Here is a 20,510-nt window from a genome sequence, read left to right as displayed (position 1 = left end):
TCAGAAAGAGAAATTAAGGAAACACTCCCATTTACCATTGCAACAAAAAGAATAAAATAGCTAGGAATAAACCTACCTAGGGAGACAAAAGACCTGTATGCAGAAAACTATAAGACACTGATGAAAGAAATTAAAGATGATACGAACAGATGGAAAGATATACCATGTTCTCGGATTGGAAGAATCAATATTGTGACAATGACTATACTACCCAAAGCAATCTACAAATTCAATGCAATCCGTATCAAATTACCAATGGCAGTTTTTACGCAACTAGAACAAAAAATCTTAAAATTTGTATGGAGACATAAAAGACCCCAAAGAGCCAAAGTGGTCTTGAGGGGAAAAAACAGAGCTGGAAGAATCAGGCTCCCTGACTTCAGACTATACTACAAATCTCCAGTAATCAAGACAGTATGGTACTGGCACAAAAACAGAAATATAGATCAATGGAACAGGATAGAAAGCCCAGAGATAAACCCACGCACCTATGGGCAACTAATCTATTACAAAGGAGGCAAGGATATACAATGGAGAAAAGACAGTCTCTTCAATAAGTGGTGCTGGGAAAACTGGACAGCTACATGTAAAAGAATGAAATTAGAACACTCCCTAACACCATACACAAAAATAAACTCAAAGTGGATTAAAGACCTAAATGTAAGACGAGTCACTATAAAACTCTTAGAGGAAAACATAGGAAGAACACTCTTTGACATAAATCACAGCAAGATCTTTTTTGATCCACCTCCTAGAGTAATAGAAATAAAAACAAAAATAAACAAATGGGACCTAATGACACTTAAAAGCTTTTGCACAGCAAAGGAAATCATAAACAAGACGAAAAGACAACCCTCAGAATGGGAGAAAATATTTGCAAACGAATCAATGGACAAAGGATTAATCTCCAAAATATATAAACAGCTCAGGCAGCTCAATATTAAAGAAACAAACAACCCAATCCAAAAATGGGCAGAAGACCTAAATAGACATTTCTCCAAAGAAGACAGACAGATGGCCAAGAAGCACGTGAAAAGCTGCTCAACATCACTAATTATTAGAGAAATGCAAATCAGAACTACAATGGGGTCCTCACACCAGTTAGAATGGGCAAGCTCAGAAAATCTACAAACAACAAATGCTGGAGAGGGTGTGGAGAAGAGGGAACCCTCTTGCACTGTTGGTGGGAATGTAAATTGATACAGCCACTATGGAGAACAGTATGGAGGTTCCTTGAAAGACTAAAAATAGAACTATCATATGACCCAGCAATCCCACTACTGGGCATATACCCACAGAAAACCATAATTCAAAAAGACTCATTCACCACAATCTTCATTGCAGCACTATTTAAAATAGCCAGGTCATGGAAGCAACCTAAATGCTCTTCAGCAGACGAATGGATAAAGAAGATGTGGTACATATATACAATGGAATATTACTCAGCCATAAAAAGGAACGAAATTGGTTCATTTGTAGAGATGTGGATGAATCTAGAGACTGTCATGCAGAGTGAAGTCAGAAAGAGAAAAGCAAACATTGTATATTAACACATATATATGGAACCTAGAAAAATGGTACAGATGAACCAGTTTGCAGGGCAGAAACTGAGACACAGATGTAGAGACAAACGTATGGACACCAAGGGGGAAAGTGGCTGGGGGGGCTGGGATGAATTGGGAGATTGAGATTGACATGTATACACTAATATGTATAAATGGATAACTAATAAGAACCTGCTAATAAAAAAAATAAAACAAAATTCAAAAATTCAAAAATAAATAAAAATAAAAAAACAAATTTGCAGAAATGTCAAACAATGCCCCTCTTCCTACTAATTTTTTTGTAGTGTGGAAAATATAGTTATTTTAAAAATGTGTTATTTATATTAACATGTAATGTTTTTATTATTTTTGAAAATAAAAGTATAAATAATTTCTTTTCAGTTTTAACTTTGAATACCATAGGCATGGATAGATATAACCTACACAGACAAACGTTGTTTGAGTCCTCAATATTTTTAAGAGCATAAAAGTGTTTTGGGGATATAATGTTTGAGAACTGTTGGGTGAAAGGATAACTATGATTTCCAATTAAACTTCTTTCAGAAAACTCATTCAGGCAAGCCTAGTTTCTTTTTGGCTTCTGACACCTAGACTCCAGGCACAAAGTGCAATATGAACTGGAGATTTAGCCATTGATGGGTACTATGATCAGCACAGTTTAAAACAATTTGTATAACTTTGGCCAAAAGTTCCTTTTGGGATCAAAATGAATTTGTTGCCTATTTTGATCAAATTGATCAGAAATGGACTGGCTCTATTCGTTACTATGTAGATACATAAAGGAATTGGGATTCTGTGTAGTGAGAGGTATCATTCTGGTGGCAAGCAACAGAAGGTGACTCTGGCTAACTGGGCAGAGAAGTTGTTTATTAAAAGGATCCTGGGAGCTCTCACAGTTGTTAGGAGAAATGGAGAGCCAGGCTTGAAGCTGAGCTTCCAGGAGCAATGAAAACATCACTCCCTAAAACTGGACTGAGGGGGGATCACTGCCCCTTCTGTGGTGGAGGGACCACCAAGCCCCCGAGGAAACCACCGCTGCTGCTGCGCCAGGATCTCAACCTTACAAATGTTGTCATCCCAAAAGTCAGACCTCTTGCCACCATTCTGCCAGCAAAACGGATCTTCTGGAAATTTCTTTCCTTAAGTTGCTCTTTTGGAATCAAAGTGTATAGGAGTGTGTCCGATTGGTGGAACCTGAGATGCATGTCTTCATTCAAGTTGCAAGAAAGGCTGGAATTTGCTTTGAGATTTCTAAGTTCTGCTTAGGAGAAGTGGGATGCACAGAGCTGAAATTATCCCAAACATAGCAAAATCATTTAACAGGAGCCAAGAAGTCAGAAAACACAACTGATTTTTGCAGTATGTGGTATAAGAAATCATAGAGTTGTGGTTATGTAAGAAGCTGCAGGGTTAGGCAGATTTGGGTTCAAATTCTGCCCGTTACTGCCATCAGCTGTAGAACCTTAAGAAAGTCACTTAAATTCTCAAAGCCTCAATGATCTCACCTGCATCTAAGTTAATTTCCTGGATGAAATAACATGTAATATAATATTGTGTGTACCCAGTAGGCACCCCAAAAATGATAGCCATTAATATTACCAATCTTCAGGCTCTGCAATAGACAGACACATTTTTCCCTAAAGGCGTAAGGGGAAGCCGAGGCACAGGGAGGCCAAGGGACTTGCATAAAATTTGAGCAAGAGCTAACTAACATCAGGACGTGCTTCTGAGCTCACTGATTCTGGGTCCAGCTCCCATCCCAGTTCCTAAGCCTCATCACCTCCTTCTGCAATCAAAATGTGGCACAAATAATAAAGATCTCATTTTAGCCAGTTATTTTTGGGTGGCATTACTTATCCTTATATTTAAGGTGAGCTTTACTTATCTTTCTTATTCTTTTCCGCATTCTTTGAAAATTTACTAACGAGTACATAGTATTAAAAAATTTTTAAATAGCCATAAAGATGATTTTATTCTGGGGAACAAAGATCTGTTTCAGTTTGGGTTCCCCTCAAAGCTGAGCCTAAAATGAGGATTTGGGATTTGGGGGTAGTTTATGTAGGAGGTGATAGAAGTCTAAGTCCTGGTTTTCTAATGAACTAGAGATATTAATCTAGATGACTATTTCCCAAGGGTGGATCAGTGATCAAGAGAGTGCTACCAGAGATTATCTAAATAATAGGGTTCCATGGTGAAATTAATGTGGGAGATGCTGGGACAAAAAGGTATTTTTACCATAGGACTTCTCAGAGCCTTTGGCCTGCTAATGCACAGTGAGAGTCTCTGAGAGGGACTCATAGCACCACTCCCCACTGTTATCCCAAAAGGACTTTGTAGGATTGATACTCTCATGAGTATTTTGGGAAATGCTGCATGATCTCAGAGGTCACTTCAAATTATATAGTTAGTAATTTCTATAATCTCATTTAATCTTCCTCCCAAGTCAGCAAGATGAGGAACCATGTTGAAAATCACTTGTCAACACCAAGAAGCCAGTTATGGGCATAACTGAAATCAAATCCAAATCTTTTGGGCCATTTTTTTTCTACAGAGTGAGAAGGGCAGGCATTATGGGCTGAAGTGTGCTCCCCAAGAAGATATGTCAAAGTTTAACCCCTACACCTCAGAATGTGACCTAATTTGGAAAAAGAGCCTTTGCAGAGGTAACCAAGTAAAACTGAGGTCATTGCGGTAGGCCCTAATCCAAATGACTTGTGTCCTTCTAAGAAGGGGAAACTTGGACACAGGTGCTCCTAGACGGAAGATGGTGTGAAGCTACAGGGAGAATGCCATGGGGCAGGCAGAGATTGGAGGTATGAGGTCACAAGCTGAGGAGTCTCTGGAGCTATTGAGACAGGCTGGGACTTGGGACCCTTTACCGGAGTGCTTACCCGTGGACAAACGTCTCCTCCGAGCAACAGAATACAAAGAAACTATAAGGGACTAAAAGTACTGCACGTGTCCACAGTTGGAGCAATTATGAACAATAAGATACACAAAGGTCACAAACCAACTGTCACTTCTGAGGTGCCAGGAGCAAAAGCAGGGTGCAACACAGGACCCCTGCACACAGGGGGTGGGCAGTCCACTGAAACCAGCCCTGCGGCCCAACCCATCCATCTGTCCCTACCCTCCTTCCACTTACAGAACCAGCCCGCCCCTCCTCAGGGAGTGAACAAAGGAAACTGCTACTTGTCTTTGCTCCCTCATCCTGTAGCACAGGTCCCAGTAAAGCCTTGCCTGAAAACCTTGTCTAGCCTATCAATTTCTATTGATTAAAGAGTCCAAGGACCAGAGTCAGTAACACTATCAGAAGCTGAAAGAGGCCAGAAGGATCTTTCTCCTATTTATTTCAGAGGGAATATGGCCCTGCCACCACCTTGATTTTGGACTTCTAGCCTCCAGAGCTGTTAAACAATACATTTCTATTTCTCTAAGCCACCCAGTTTGTGGGTACTTTGCTACAACAACTCCAGGAAATGAACACAGCAGATGTGATAGGAGCCCTAAAATGCTTCTAGGCTTCTGTTAATCAGACCCAAGGCTGAGCTGCGAACACAGCAGAGCATAGCCAGCCTGTAGAGAAAGCTATTGGCCTCAGCCTGGGGGAGACAGTGCTTTTGTTTAACAGCTAAGAACAAGGAGATCCTCCATGCTTTCCTTGGACCCAGTCTCTCTCCTCCCTTGTCTTCTCACCTTGGCAACGAACAAGAGAACTTGGAGGCTCATAATACTTTTATAAACCAACAGAGCCCCTTTGATGTTCATTTTCCTTGTGTCTGAGCAGGGCTGTTTCCTGGTGCTGGGCTGCCAGGCTATGGAATGTGACTTCTCTCCATGGAAAGAGCCAAGAGCAAGCTTTGCCAGCAGAATTGGCTGGGTCAGAGCTGCCCCCCGGTGCAGACACCTGTTACTCCAGTCTACTTGTGGAGACCTCCTGGGTGTTCAATGCCTCAGGCAGGACTCGAACCTCTGACTATGTGTCACTTCTGCATCGACATAATAAGACCTTTCAATTATGTGTCCCAAACAGGTTTCTGAGGTATTAGGAGCAGAGGATTAAATTCCTACACTGACTATAAAAAAGGGAGGGCATCCCCATTTTATTGATAGGCAAACTGAGGCCCAGATAGCTTAAAGGACTTTTTCCAGGGTCACAGAACTAATTCATGGCAGAGCTGAGACTCCCCCGACAAATGAGCTGCATGTGGGAGGAACTGGATGTTTACGTGAGAAAATACAGCTGCAAGGCAATGGGTACTTGGTGGGTAGAGAAAGGGGCAGCTGCCCAAGGGAAGCGCTGAGAAATGGGAGATTGGTGGGCCACAGAGCCCCAGCTTCGAAGTAAAAACCAGCTTTGAATCTAGGTTTTGCAAAATACCAGCTGCAAGTTGCTCTCTGTGCCTCAGTTTATCTGATAAATGAAGAAAATACTTGTACCTACTTCATTAAGCTGTTCTGGCCATCAGATGACAGGACACATGTACTAAACTTGACATCCACCATGTGGGAATCGAGTCATTCGATAGATCACAAGTATTTTGGTTGTGGTGGTCATTAACAGCTCTAGTCATCCTTCACCTCTGCCCGGAGCTGACGTGGTAAATGCTGGTCCCCCTGTGGTAGGTAGGCTCAATTTTGGAAAGAAGATGACCACGCTGAGGAGGAGTTGGGTGTGGCTCCAAGCCAGGAAAGGCCCTCCTCGGCAGCTCGTGGGAGCGGGGGAGCAATAGGAGATCCAAGACCACGGAAGCCTATTCCTGCAGCTTACTCTGAGGGCCTGTGAACAAAACAAAGCAAAACCTTGTATGAAGTTTCCAAACAGTTCTCAACTGCTGCCAAGCCTGGATCTGTTTTCTGAGTCACACCGAGGCAGCTTCATCCCCCACTCCTTCCAGGGGCAAGGCCTCATGTCCCTTGGGAGCTGGAATCCCCCCTGAGCAATGGAGCAACTGATGGCCAGAGCTTGTGTTCCCAGGGAGGCTCCTGGCTCTTGCCCCTGCAGCTCTCACGCTGAGCCATGCCAAAAGGTGGAGACACAGGGTTGCAATAAAATCCAGAAGGTCAACTCGGCTGAAAGTGAATATTAGCCCCTCAGGTATTAAATAGGAGGGCGAGTCCTCAGACTCTTCACTCTTCTCACATAGAAATGTCTATTCCCTGCCTATACCCGAGCGTAGGTCTCACAGTGATACTTCCCTGCTTCTGAGCCTTCCATGGCTCCCTATTATCTGTGCCCTATAGGATAAACTTAAACTTCAAGACCCTTAAAGAACTGGCTTTCGTCTTCCTCTGCACCCTGGCCCCCCCTTTTTTTTTAAACATCTTTATTGGAGTATAATTCCTTTACAATGGTGTGTTAGTTTCTGCTGTATAACAAAGTGAATCAGCTATATGTATACATATATCCCCATATCCCCTCCCTCTTACGTCTCCCTCCCAAACTCCCCATCCTGCCTCTCTAGTGGGACACAAAGCACCGAGCTGATCTCCCTGTGCTATGCGGCTGCTTCCCACTAGCTATCTGTTTTACATTTGGTAGTGTACATATGTCCATGCCACTCTCTCACTTCGTCCCACCTTACACTTCCCCCTCCCTGTGTCCTCAAGTCCATTCTCTACCTGTGCATCTTTATTCCTGTCCTGCCCCTAGGTTCTTCAGAACCTTTTTTTTGTTTTCTTTAAGATTCCATATATATGTGTTAGCATACAGTATTTGTATTTCTCTTTCTTACTTCACACTGTATGACACTCTCTAGGTCCATCCACCTCACTGCAAATAACTCAATTTCGTTTCTTTTTATGGTTGAGTAATATTCCATTGTATATATGTGCCACATTTTCTTTATCCATACATCTGTCGATGGACAATTAGGATGCTTCCATGTCCTGGCTATTGTAAATAGAGCTGCAATGAACACTGTGGTACATGATTCATTTGGAATTATGTTTTTCTCAGGGTATATGCCAAGTGGCGGGATTGCTGAGTCATACAGTACTTCTATTTTTAGTTTTCTAAGGAACCTCCATACTGTTCTCCATAGTGGCTGTATCAATTTACATTCCCTCCAACAGTGCAAGAGGGTTCCCTTTTCTCCACACCCTCTCCAGCATTTATTGTTTGCAGATTTTTTGATGATGGCCATTCTGACCGTTGTGAGGTGATACTTCATTGTAGTTTTGATTTGCATTTCTCTCATGATTAGTGATGTTAAGCATCCTTTCCTGTGTTTGTTGGCAATCTGTATATCTTCTTTGGAGAAATGTCTATTTAGGTCTTCTGCCCATTTATGGATTGGGTTGTTTGTACTTTTGATATCGAGCTGCATGAGTTGCTTGTATATTTTGGAGATTAATCCTTTGTCAGTTGCTTCGTTTGCAAATATTTTCTCCCATTCTGAGGGTTGTCTTTTCATCCTGTGTATAGTTTCCCTTGCTGTGCAAAAGCTTTTAAGTTTCATTAGGTCCCATTTGTTTATTTTTGTTTTTATTTCCATTTCTCTAGGAGGCGGGTCAAAAAGGATCTTGCTGTGATTTATGGCATAGAGTGTTCTGCCTATGTTTTCCTCTAAGAGTTTGATAGTGTCTGGCCTTACATTTAGGTCTTTAATCCATTTTGAGTTTATTTTTGTGTATGGTGTTAGGGAGTGTTCTAATTTCATTCTTTTACATGCAGCTGTCCACTTTTCCCAGCACCACTTATTAAAGAGGTTGTCTTCTCCATTGTTTATTCTTGCCTCCATTATCAAAGATAAGGTGACCATATGTGTGTGGCTTTATCTTTGGGCTTTCTATCCTGTTCCATTGATCTATATTTCTGTTTTTGTGCCAGTACCATACTCTCTTGATTACTGTAGCTTTTTAATATAGTCTGAAGTCTGGGAGCCTGATTCCTCCAGCTCTGTTTTTCTTTTTCAAGATTGCTTTGGCTATTCAGGGTCTTTTGTGTTTCCATACAAATTATGAAATTTTTTGTTCTAGTTCTGTGAAAAATGCCAGTGGTAGTTTGATAGGGAATACATTGAATCTATAGATTGCTTTGGGTAGTAGAGTCATTTTCACAATGTTGATTCTTCCAATCCAAGAACATGGTATATCTCTCCATCTATTTGTATCATCTTTAATTTCTTTCTATCAGTGTCTTATAGTTTTCTGCATACAGGTCTTTTTTCTCCTTAGGTAGGTTTATTCCTTTTCCTTGCAATGGTAAATGGGAGTGTTTCCTTAACTTCTCTTTCAGATTTTTCATCATTAGTGTATAGGAATGCAAGAGATTTCTGTGCATTAATTTTGTATCCTGCAACCTTACCAAATTCATTGCTTAGCTCTAGTAGTTTTCTGGTGGCATCTTTAGGATTCTCTATGTATAGTATGTCATCTGCAAACAGGGACAGTTTTTCTTCTTCTTTTCCAATTTGTATTCCTTTTATTTCTTTTTCTTCTCTGTTGCTGTGGCTAAAACTTCCAAAACTATGTCGAATAAGAGTGGTGAGAGTGGGCAACTTTGTCTTGTTCCTGATCTTAGTGGAAATGGTTTCAGTTTTTCACCATTGAGAACAATGCTGGCTGTGGGCTTGTCGTATATGGCCTTTATTATTTTGAGGTAAGTTCCCTCTATGCCTGCTTTCTGGAGGGTTTTTAACATAAATGGGTGTTGAATTTTGTTGAAAGCTTTCTCTGCATCTATTGAGATGATCATATGGTTTTTATCCTTCAATTTGTTAATATGATGTATCACATTGATTGATTTGTGTATACTGAAGAATCTTGCATTCCTGGGATAAACCCCACTTGATCATCGAGTATGATCCCTTTAATGTGCTGTTGGATTCTGATTGCTAGTATTTTGTTGAGGATTTTTGCATCTATGTTCATCAGTGATATTGGCCTGTAGTTTTCTTTCTTTGTGACATCTTTGTCTGGTTTTGGTATTAGGGTGATGGTGGCCTCGTAGAATGGGTTTGGGAGTGTTCCTCCCTCTGCTATGTTTTGGAAGAATTTGAGAAGGATAGGTGTTAGCTCTTCTCTAAATGTTTGACAGAATTCACCTGTGAAGCCATCTGGTCCTGGGCTTTTGTTTGTTGGAAGGTTTTTAATCACAGTCTCAATTTCAGTGCTTGTGATTGGTCTGTTTATTTTACTTATTTTTCTTTTGTGGTACGCAGGCATCTCACTGTTGTTGCCTCTCCTGTTGCAGAGCATAGGCTCCGGACGCGCAGGCTCAGCAGCCATGGCTCACGGGCCCAGCCGCTCCGTGGCATGTGGGATCCTCCCGGACTGGGGCACGAACCCGTGTCCCCTGCATTAGCAGGTGGACTCTCAACCACTGTGCCACCAGGGAAGCCCTGGTCTGTTTATATTTTCTATTTCTTCCCGGTCCAGTCTCAGAAGGTTGTGCTTTTCTAAGAATTTGTCCATTTCTTCCAGGTTGTCCATTTTATTGGCATATAGTTGCTTGTAGGAATCTCTCATGCTCCTTTGTATTTCTGCAGTGTCAGTTGTTACTTCTCCTTTTTCTTTTCTAATTCTACTGATTTGAGTCTCCTCCCTTTTTTTCTGGATGAGTCTGGCTAATGGTTTATCAATTTTGTGTATCTTCTCAAAGAACCAGCTTTTAGTTGTACTGATCCTTGCTATTGTTTCCTTCATTTCTTTTTCATTTATTTCTGGTCGGATCTTTATGATTTCTTTCCTTCTGCTAACTTTGGGTTTTTTTGGTTTTACTTTCTCTAATTGCTTTAGGTGTAAGCTTAGGTTGTGTATTTGAGACGTTTCTTGTTTCTTGAGGTAGGACTGTACTGCTATAAACTTCCCTCACAGAACTGCTTTTGCTGCATCCCATAGGTTTTGGGTCACTGTACTTTCATTGTCATTTGTTTCTAGGTATTTTTTGATTTCCTGTTTGATTTCTTCAGTGATCTCTTGGTTGTTAAGTAGTGTATTGTTTAGCCTCCATGTGTTTGTATTTTTTACAGATATTTTTCCTGTAATTGATATCTAGTCTCATAGCGTTGTGGTCAGAAAAGATACTTGATATGATTTCAATTTCCTTAAATTTACTGAGGCTTGATTTGTGACCCAAATATGATCTATCCTCGAGAATGTTCCATAAGCACTTGAGAAGAAGGTGTATTGTTATTTCTGGATGGAATGTCCTATAAATATCAATTAACTCCATCTTGTTTAATGTGTCATTTGAAGCTTGTGTTTCCTTATTTATTTTCATCTTGGATGATCTGTCCATTGGAGAAAGGGGGGTGTTAAAGTCCCCTGCTATGATTGTGTTACTGTCAATTTCCCCTTTCATGGCTGTTAGCATTTGCCTTATGTATTGAGGTGCTCCTATGTTGGGTGCATAAATATTTACAATTGTTATATCTTCTTGTATTGATCCCTTGATCATTATGTAGTGTACTTCTTTGTCTCTTGTAATAGTCTTTATTTTAAAGTCTGTTTTGTCTGATATGAGAATTGCTTCTCCAGCTTTCTTTTGAATTCCATTTGCATGGAATATCTTTTTCCATCCCCTCACTTTCAGTCTGTATGTGTCCCTAGGTCTGAAGAAGTGGGTCTCTTGTAGACAGCGTATATACTGGTTTTGTTTTTTATCCATTCAGCCAGTCTATGTCTTTTGGCTGGAGCATTTAATTCATTTACATTTAAGGTAATTATCGATATGTATGCTCCTATTACCATTTTCTTAATTGTTTTGGGTTTGTTATTGTAGGTCTTTTCCTTCTTTTGTGTTTCCTGCCTAAAGAAGTTCCTTTAGCATTTGTTGTAATGCTGGACTCTCTTCACTTCCTGGACTTGATTGGCTATTTCCTTTCCCATATTAGGGAAGTTTTCAACTATAATCTCTTCAAATATTTTCTCAATCTCTTCCTTTTTCTCTTCTTCTTCTGGGACCCCTATAATTAGAATGTTGGTGCGTTTAATTTTGTCCCAGAAGTCTCTTAGACTGTCCTCAATTCTTTTCATTCTTTTTTCTGCTCTGTGGTAGTTATTTCCACTATTTTATCTTCCAGGTCACTTATCCATTCTTCTGCCTCAGTTATTCTGCTATTGATTCCTTCTAGAGAATTTTTAATTTCATTTATTGTGTTGTTCATCATTGTTTGTTTACTCTTTAGTTCTTCTAGGTCCTTGTTAAATGTTTCTTGTATTTTCTCCATTCTAGTTCCAAGACTTGGGATCATCTTTACTATCATTACTCTGAATTCTTTTCCAGGTAGGCTGCCTATTTCCTCTTCATTTGTTTGGTCTGTTGGGTTTTTACCTTGCTCCTTCATCTGCTGTGTGTTTCTCTGTCTTCTCATTTTGCTTAACTTACTGTGTTTGCGGTCTCCTTTTCACAGGCTGCAGGTTCGTAGTTCCCATTGTTTTTGGTGGCTGCCCCCAGTGGCTAAGGTTGGTTCAGTGGGTTGTGTAGCCTTCCTGGTGGAGGGGACTGGTGCCTGTGCTCTGGTGGATGAGACTGGATCTTGTCTTTCTGGTGGGCAGGACCGCATCCGATGGTGTTTTTTGGGGTGTCTGTGACCTTATTATGATTTTAGGCAGCCTCTCTGCTAATGAGTGGGGCCGTGTTCCTGTCTTGCTAGTTTTTTGGCATAGGGTGTCCAGCACTGTAGCTTGCTGGTTGTTGAGTGGAGCTGGGTCTTTGCCTTGAGATGGAGATCTCTGTGAGATCTTTCACCATTTGATATTACGTGTGGCCCGGAGGCCTCTGGTGGACCAGTGTCCTGAAGTTGGCTCTCCCACCTCAGAGGCTCAGGCCTGACACCCGGCCAGAGCACCAAGACCCTGTCAGCCACTCGGCTAACGTTTTAGGAATAATCCTTTGAAGAGCTAATTTACTGAGGTTCCAGCCTGAAAAATATGATCTCAATCACTTCTTAGCAGAGATGTTCATGCCGCGCTCATCCTGGGGCCAACCTGGCTGTCGACCCCCGCCTGGACCCCAGCATAAGCAAAGGAAGCAGCCTGGTCCTTTTTAGGTTCCACAGGAACCCACACTCCAGCCATATCCAGGACGTGCAGTTGCTCAGATGCACCTGGGGGTTCTATCCCACTGTGCCTTTTCTTGTGCCCATGAGAAAACTGATGTAGTGAAGACAAGGTAGGGGCTTGTTATATATCTGTTGAATCAAATCATACTTTATTTTTCCCTCTTGTCGTCTTTAAAAAGCACAACAAAAATAAAGACACAGATCAACATAGCTATGAAAACCGTACCTTACACAACAGGGATAACTGAAATAAATTCCTGATGCTGACTTGTCTATCTTGAGCCAGGATTGCAAGAGGCTTGTCCTAGCACTAAAAAGGGCAAATTGGAGCTTTTGTCTTATCCTTTGTCTGGGGGCTAATAGCCCTGGAATTGAATATCCCCCCTAGGCTCCATCACTCTTTGCCCCTTACCCCACATTACTTTTACTCAAGTAGAGAACTGGAGGCTACGGAAGAAGCCTGTATGCCACAGAATATGGAGGTAAAACAACATTTTGTAAGAGGGCATTTGTCTTTTCTCTATTGGGGACCAATTCATGCTGCCCCTAATTTGGTGGCTAAAACCATTTTGTATGCAGGATTTTTGGGTTAAGAAAGACTCAAGTCAGCCCCAGTAACCTTATGGTGTTAGCTATAGTAGGGTCTATATTTGTTCTCATCCGGGGGCATTTTTGTCCCCCAGGGATACTGGCAATGTGCAACATTTGGAAATGACTTGGGGTGCTCTTCTCCAGATGATCCCACGACACAGCTCAACTGGAGCCTCCTCAGAGAGGTCTTCCCTGTCCATCTTACAATCACCATCTATGGTAATCATTTCATTTCATATTCTTCATAGCATTCAACAATATCTGAAATTAGCTTGTGTATTTGTGTACTTGTCTAAATCCCTCACTAGAAAGTAAGTTCCATGAAAGGAGGACTCCCTCCTGTCTTGTTAACCCTTACATCCCAGTGCCTAAGGCAATGGTAGGCAGTAGGAAACTTTCATCCTTGGTAGATCAGTGAGTAACTGAAGCCACTCTTCCTTCCTGCCCATCCTCATCTATTCATCCTTCACTACTAGTCTAAAGTTCACACCGTAGGCCTATGTAACCCCTTCCTTTTTTTGACTCCTCCTAGCACTTTATAACTCTTATTGACTTTTATCTTACTCTGCTGTGCATTTGGATTCTCTGGCTGTTGTGTTGACCTCTCTGCCCTACTGTAACCTCCTCAAGGACAAGGAGTGGGCTTTACTCCTGGATGTATTTCCTGGTATCCTCCCAGAGTCTACACTGTATAGAGTGCTGCTTAGATATTTGTTAGTGCCTGTTGCATTGAATTCCACTTGGGTTGCCCCCCACAGGGCGGACAGGGAGCTTTCTTCTCCTCCAGCATCTTCAAGGTAGAGACACAGCCTTTAGCAAACTAGATTTCACACCTAGTGAATTTTCAAGCAGACGAGCAGTTTTTAAGGCAAGAGACTGCTGAGTCAGGCTATCGTTTGAGCTCCTCTAAGTGTATATTCTCAGCAGAATCAGAGAACTTATGAACGGATAAGTAGAGCACGGCAAAACGTGCAAAATTCCATGCTATCGATGAAATGTGGTTTCTGATCTCCTCTCAACTGCTCTTTTAAGCTGGCCCAAACAATGCTGAGATTCTCTTTTACTAGAATAATTCCACTGAAGAATAGTAAGCATTACATTCAAGAGAGTTAGAGCTAGGACGGATCTCAGAAATAATCCAGCCTGACTCTCCTTATTAAGAGACGAGGAAGCTGAAGTTTCAGGAGTGGTTGTGTCCAACATTACACAGAAGTCAGGGGCAAATGTGGGATACCCAGGCATGCCTCCTCACCCTTGGTCAGTGCTGTTTTCAACTCAAGTTTCATCCCTTTATCTCCGCAGCTCTTCTGATGCTGTCACGTAACGTGTTTCTTCCCCCAAACTGCAAGTTTTAGTCTTTTCTGCACCCTGGCTGGTGGAATGGGGACTTGCCTCCATGGTCCGAGTTCAAGGACATCGGGAAATCTTCTCTGTTTCCTTCCTGCCCCAGTCTCCCACCCTAGTCAGTCACTGCTGCCAGAACTGCACCATAAGAGACAAGCTACTTTATGTCTGGACATAATCTGTCTTTAGATCGAAGGTTCAACCTCAAATGCCTATGGGGGCTAAGAAGGTAATATGAATGGTAAGTTGGCACAGGTGGGGCTCTGGGGGGCTGGAGAGTACAGGCCATGTCCAGTGGGCCTAAAGAGGCAGCTGTGCCTCCACTCCAGCCGGAGAGGCCATATCTTCTGTGTTTTCAAAAGAAGCTAGAAACGAGGATTTTTTTCATTGGAACTCTTCTGAATTTTAAGCACTGGCAACAACAACAACAGAAAAATTAAAGTACTGTCTGGCTAAAAAACAAACAAACAGAAAGACCTCTCCAAGCTGGACTTGATCTTTTACATACGAGTGTGAAGCCATGTATAGATTTTTTCTAATGGATGGAGTTTGGGAGAGATCAGAGAAATAAACTATATCCTCAGGGACCAGGTTTAGGTAGCATCTGCAGGACCTGCAGTAGGATAGGGGGAATGACACACCCAGAGTGCACAAAACACTGAACTTGCATGACCTGGAGAGTGATTGCCTCCTTCAATTTTGCACCCTGGGTCCCTCACTTACCTCGTCCTACCTGCAACCCTAAGCAAGGCAGGGGTGGGGTATAGCGGAGAGAGGTGATGTGAGTCAGGGGAAACCATATCTACAGGTCAGGCTGAGTGAAGCGGACAAAGTGGTGTGAAGGCCACTGAAGGCCAGTTTTGCAAGCTGTATGACGCTGCTCTGATTCCCCTGCTGTGGAGGCGGCTGGGGAGAGTGTGTCCTGTGCTAATAGCACCACTGTTTGCTTCCACGCTATTGCCAGACCTTCTGGAAGCCCTGACTCAGTCTTGCCCCAAGTGACCTCAGTGGAAATTGTGAGAAAGCAAGAAGCAGCAGTTGTTTTTATCTCCAAACCAAGCAGAGAAAACAGTTGTGGACACTGCCTGGATCTCAGGCCTCAGCCTTTTGACTCTCTGGGAGCCCCCAGAGCTGCTGGGGACCATTCCTGACAGGTAGGGAAGGAGGTATCAGCTAACTCAGAGGCCTCAGGAGCTTGCACAGGCCTCTACCTCCTGTGAGCCACCTTGGGGGCAGGGCAGACTTGTTGCCCTTGAGGTGCTGTCCTGTTTAATTGTGAAGAAGGGGAGGCTGGGTCTTTGCAGAACACAGCCTCCCTGCCTCCTGAGTGGAGCCCAGCAGGAATCTGGAGGAGCAAGACTCTGAGCAGCTCCTCCTGCTGCCTCTTTGGCTCCCCAGCCACACGCCTGTGGTTTGGGCCCAGCACTGGGAACAGCTAGGTTTGTTTTGGTGTTCAAACCAGGGGGGAGGGACATGATTTTAACATCGAAAAAATAAGGTGTTTTCAAGAGAGAGAGAAGGCTTCCAGTGGGAGCCTTTGAAGGCTCTAACCCCGCCTGCTCCCTCCCAATCTCAGAGAATTTAATGCCTGATGGGAGCCAGCAGTTAGCAGCAGCTGTAGGGAAATGAACAAGCAATGCTGTGGGAGCTGGACCAGTTATCCCCAAGATGTTGGGAGGGTCCACATAACCTTTACAGTGGGGGTCTCTGTGACCTCCTTGTTTACCTGAATCCTTGCTGCTACTGGCTGTTCTTAATAACTGCAGCACGTATCTGGGTCTCCAAACCCTGTGGGGCTGCTTGAAGGGGTCCAGGGGGAGGAGGGATTTGAGGGGATAGGAGAGATGTGACAGCTGTCTGCAAATACTGGATGTTGGAGAAGCTGTCAATTGGAAATCGGAAAAAATAGACTTTTCTGGGAGCCCAGACTATAATTAGGACCCGACATGGAGCTAAAGGAGACTTATCTTCCTATTAATATAAGCAAAACAACAACCAGAAAAACCTCAAGTTTTCTTTTCTTTTCTTTTTTTTTTAAACAATCATGGATGTCTGCCAATTGTTGTATCTGGTCTCAGTCACCTCCTCAGAGAAGACTTTGACAAACTCCTCCCCCTCTCTTCCTCCACTACACTTGATCCTCCCTCAGTTATTCTGTGCCAGCAATCTGCTTGTTTCCCTCAAGTTACTTATCAAAGTCAATAAACATTGCACCTACTGCCTGCTCACTTGTTCAGTTTCTGTCTACCAGTCTGGATGACAAGCTTCCTGAGGGCAGAGATCTTGTGCCTCATTCATCCTTGCTTCCCCAGTGCCTAGCATGTGGCCTGGCATGTAGTAGGAAGTCAATAAACATTAGTTCTAACCAAAGCAATCTACAGATTCAATGCAATCCCTATCGAAATTACCAATGGCATTTTTCACAAAACTAGAACAAATAATTTTAAAATTTATATGGAAACATAAAAGACCCTGAATAGCCAAAACAATCTTGAGAAAGAAGAACATAGCTGGAGGAATCATGCACCCTGACTTCAGACTATACTACAAAGCTACAGTAATCAAAACAGTATGGTACTGGCACAAAACAGAATACAGATCAATGCAACAAGATAGATAGCCCATAAATAAACCCATGCACTGATGTTCAATTAATTTATGACAAAGGAGGCAAGAATACACAGTGGAGATAAGAGAGTGTCTTCAATAAGTGGTGTTGGGAAAACTTGTAAAAGAATGAACTTAAAACATTCTCTAACACCATACACAAAAATAAACTCAAAATGGATTAAAGACCTAAATGTAAAGCCTGAAACCATAAAACTCCTAGAAGAGAACATAGGCAGAACACTCTTTGACATGAATCATAGAAATATTTTTTGGATTTGTCCTCTAAAGCAAAGGAAATAAAAGCAAAAATAAACAAATAAGATCTAATTAAACTTAAAAGGGAACCACTGACATAACAAAAAGACAACCTACTGAATGGGAGAAAGTATTTCCAAATGATAGGACTGATAAGGGGTTAATATTCAAAATATATAAACAGCTCACCCAACTCAACATTAAAAAAAATCAAACCAATTAAAAAATGAGCAGAAGATCTGAATAGACATTTTACCAAAGAAGACACAGATGGCCAATAGGAACATGAAAAAATGCTCAACATTGTTAATCATCAGAGAAATGCAAGTTAAAACCACAATGAAATATCACCTCACACCTGTCAGAATGACTATTATCAAAAAGAACACAAATAATAAACGTTGGAGAAGATGTGGAGAAAAGGGACCCTTCATACACTGTTGGTGGGAACGTAAATTGGTGCAGCCACTGTGGAAGACAGTATGGAGGTTCCTCAGAAAACTAAAAATAGAACTACCATATGACCCAGCAATCCCACTACTGGTTATATATATGAAAAAAATAAAAACACTAATTCGAAAGGATACATGCACTCCAATGTTCATAGCAGCATTATTTACAATTGCTAATGGAAGCAACCTAAATGTCCACCAACAAATGAATGGATAAAGAAGATGTGGTGTGTGTGTATATATATATATATATATATATATATATATATATAATGGGATACTACTCAGCCACAAAAAAGAATGAAATTTTGCCATTTGCAACAACATGGATGGACCTGGAGAGTAATTATGCTAAGTGAAATAAGTCAGATATCACTTAAATGTGGACTCTAAAAAGTAAAACTAGTGAATATAACAAAAAGACTCACAGATATAGAGAACAAACTAGTGGTTACCAGTGGGGATATGGAAGGTGAAAGGGGCAAGATAGGGTTAAGGGATTAAGAAGTACAAACTCTTATGCATAAAATAAATAAGGTACAAGGATATATTGTACAACACAGGTAATATAGCCAATACTTTATAAATAACTATAAATGGAGTACAACCTTTAAAAATTGTGACTCACTATGTTGTACACCTGAAACTTATATATATATTGTACCATATACCTCAATAAAAACCAAACCAAACCAAACAAAAACCCATTAGTTGATTGATTGAATGAAAAGTGAACGAATACTTCAGGAAGAAAAGAACTCCCTACCACCGGAAAGATTTAGGCAGAAGTTGGGTGGTCAATAGTCAGGGATGCTACAAAGCTCTCCTTCCTCCTATTTCCTGCACTGGTTAGTCAGGCTAGCTGCTGGGACAAACAGACCCAAACTATATAATTGTTCAACTATCAAAGTGAGTTCTTTTTGCTTATGCTTAGTTTCAGCTGGGCAATTCTGATGGGTAGGCAGCACCTCTCTAAGGGGTGGTTCAGGGACTCAGGACCCTTCCATCTTGTGGATCCATCATCTTCAATACGGTAGTTCTCCCCTTAACTGCCATTTCATTTTCTGCGGTTTCAGATTCCGATAGTCAACCATGGCCCAAACATATTAAATGGAAAATTCCAGAAATAAACAATTCATAAGTTTAAATTGCATGCTGTTCTGAGTAGTGTGATGAAACCTCATGCTGCCCGGCTCTGTCTCACCTGGAACGTGTATCCTCCCTTTGTCCAGCACATTCTGCCCATTATCACTTAGTAGCCACCTCAGTTATAAGATTGGCTATCACAGTATCATAATGCTTGTGTTCAAGTCACCCTTATTTTATTTACCAGTGGCCCCAAAGTGCAAGAGTAGTGATGCTGGCAATTTGGATATGGCAAAGTGAAGCTATAGTGCCTCCTTTAAGTGGAAGGGTAAAAGTTCTCTACTTAATACGAAAAAAAAAATCATATGCTGAGGTTGCTAAGATTTATGCTAAAAATGAATCTTCTATCCATGAAAATGTGAAGGGAAAAGGAATTCATGCTAGTTTTGCTGTCACAAACTACAAAACTTATGGCCACGGTGCTTGTTAAGTGCTTAGTTAAGATGGAAAATGCATTAAATTTATACACTAAGATAACAGGGTTTGGGTCATGGCCCAGGAGAGAGAGGGGATGAGTTTGGTTCATAATCCGTCAGGCTGCGCTGTGCCTACATAGGCAGGAGGTGGGAGCAGATCTTTTCTGGAAGCCTCTCCAGTCCCCAGCATTTGTGTTTAAAGGTTTGTGTTTCCTTTTTGCAACAGCTTAGCACGTAAGGAAAAGTCCAGATATTTATCACCTCTCTTTCTTTTTTCACTTTTTAAATCCTTTTTCTTTTGCTCATGAGTTCCCTTAAGCATTTCTGGTGTGTCATTAGGGACAGTGAGAATATTTGCTTAGGCAACCACAAAAATGCCCAGGTCTAACAGACCTGTCTAGGAATCCCAGCTTTATCACTCCCTATGTATGTGGCACTGGACAAGTGATTCAACCTCTCTGTCCCTCTACTCTCTCCCCTGGAAAATAAGGACAATAACAGTAATACTACCTACTATGTAATGTTGTGAGTTTTAAAAGAGCAGAGGTATGTATCATTCATGGTGCATTCACTCCAGGTTGTTGTCCCAGGTGCTTTATTTTTATCATCTTTTTAAATCCTTCACAGGAATTCTATGACTTACAGACTATTGTTTGTCCTAGTTTTATAGAGGAAAACACGGAATCACTGACAGATAAAGCAGCTTGCCTCAAGTCATGCAGCTAATAGATTGGGAACACAGACTCGCACAAAGTCATCCAATTTCAGAGTCCACAAGGTTTGTAAAAGATGATAGCAATCATGATTACCAAGAGGATGATTTTTTTTGGTTGTTATCATTTGCTCTCGAGCCAGTTCTAGGATTACTTATAATATTAGTCATGATTTGCAGAACATTTCACAGTCTATAAAGTGCTTTTGTGGCTCTTAGCTAGATAGTTCTTCACAATGACTCTGAGGTACAATCACTATGGTACCCCTTTGATAGGTGATAGAAATGAGCCTCAGAAGGCATGAGTCACTGGCCCAAGGTCACACAGATAGAATATGGTGGAGGTGGCTCTCAAGCTCGAATTTTTGACAAAGCTGTTGCCCTGGTTAAATTCAAGTTAATATTTGTCA

General features: G+C 41.6%; 1 long non-coding RNA gene across 4 annotated transcripts in view; it reads right to left on the bottom strand.

Moving 5' to 3' along the window:
* Positions 1–20,510, bottom strand: part of LOC149749714 (uncharacterized) — a 502,720-nt gene that overhangs the window by 130,217 nt on the left and 351,993 nt on the right. For all 4 annotated transcript variants that reach the window (XR_016392842.1, XR_016392840.1, XR_016392841.1 and 1 more), the window contains one exon: positions 6,010–6,345. This is a non-coding gene — a long non-coding RNA (uncharacterized LOC149749714). The remainder of the gene's footprint in view (positions 1–6,009; positions 6,346–20,510) is intronic.

This window comes from Delphinapterus leucas, chromosome 3, assembly GCF_059928025.1.
Source record: "Delphinapterus leucas isolate spDelLeu-1000000601 "Yukka" chromosome 3, BTC_Dleu_Yukka2, whole genome shotgun sequence".
NCBI classification, from domain to species: domain Eukaryota; kingdom Metazoa; phylum Chordata; class Mammalia; order Artiodactyla; family Monodontidae; genus Delphinapterus; species Delphinapterus leucas.
The sequence above is the reverse complement of the archived record's forward strand: the minus strand, read 5'-3'. Positions and strand labels throughout refer to the sequence as shown.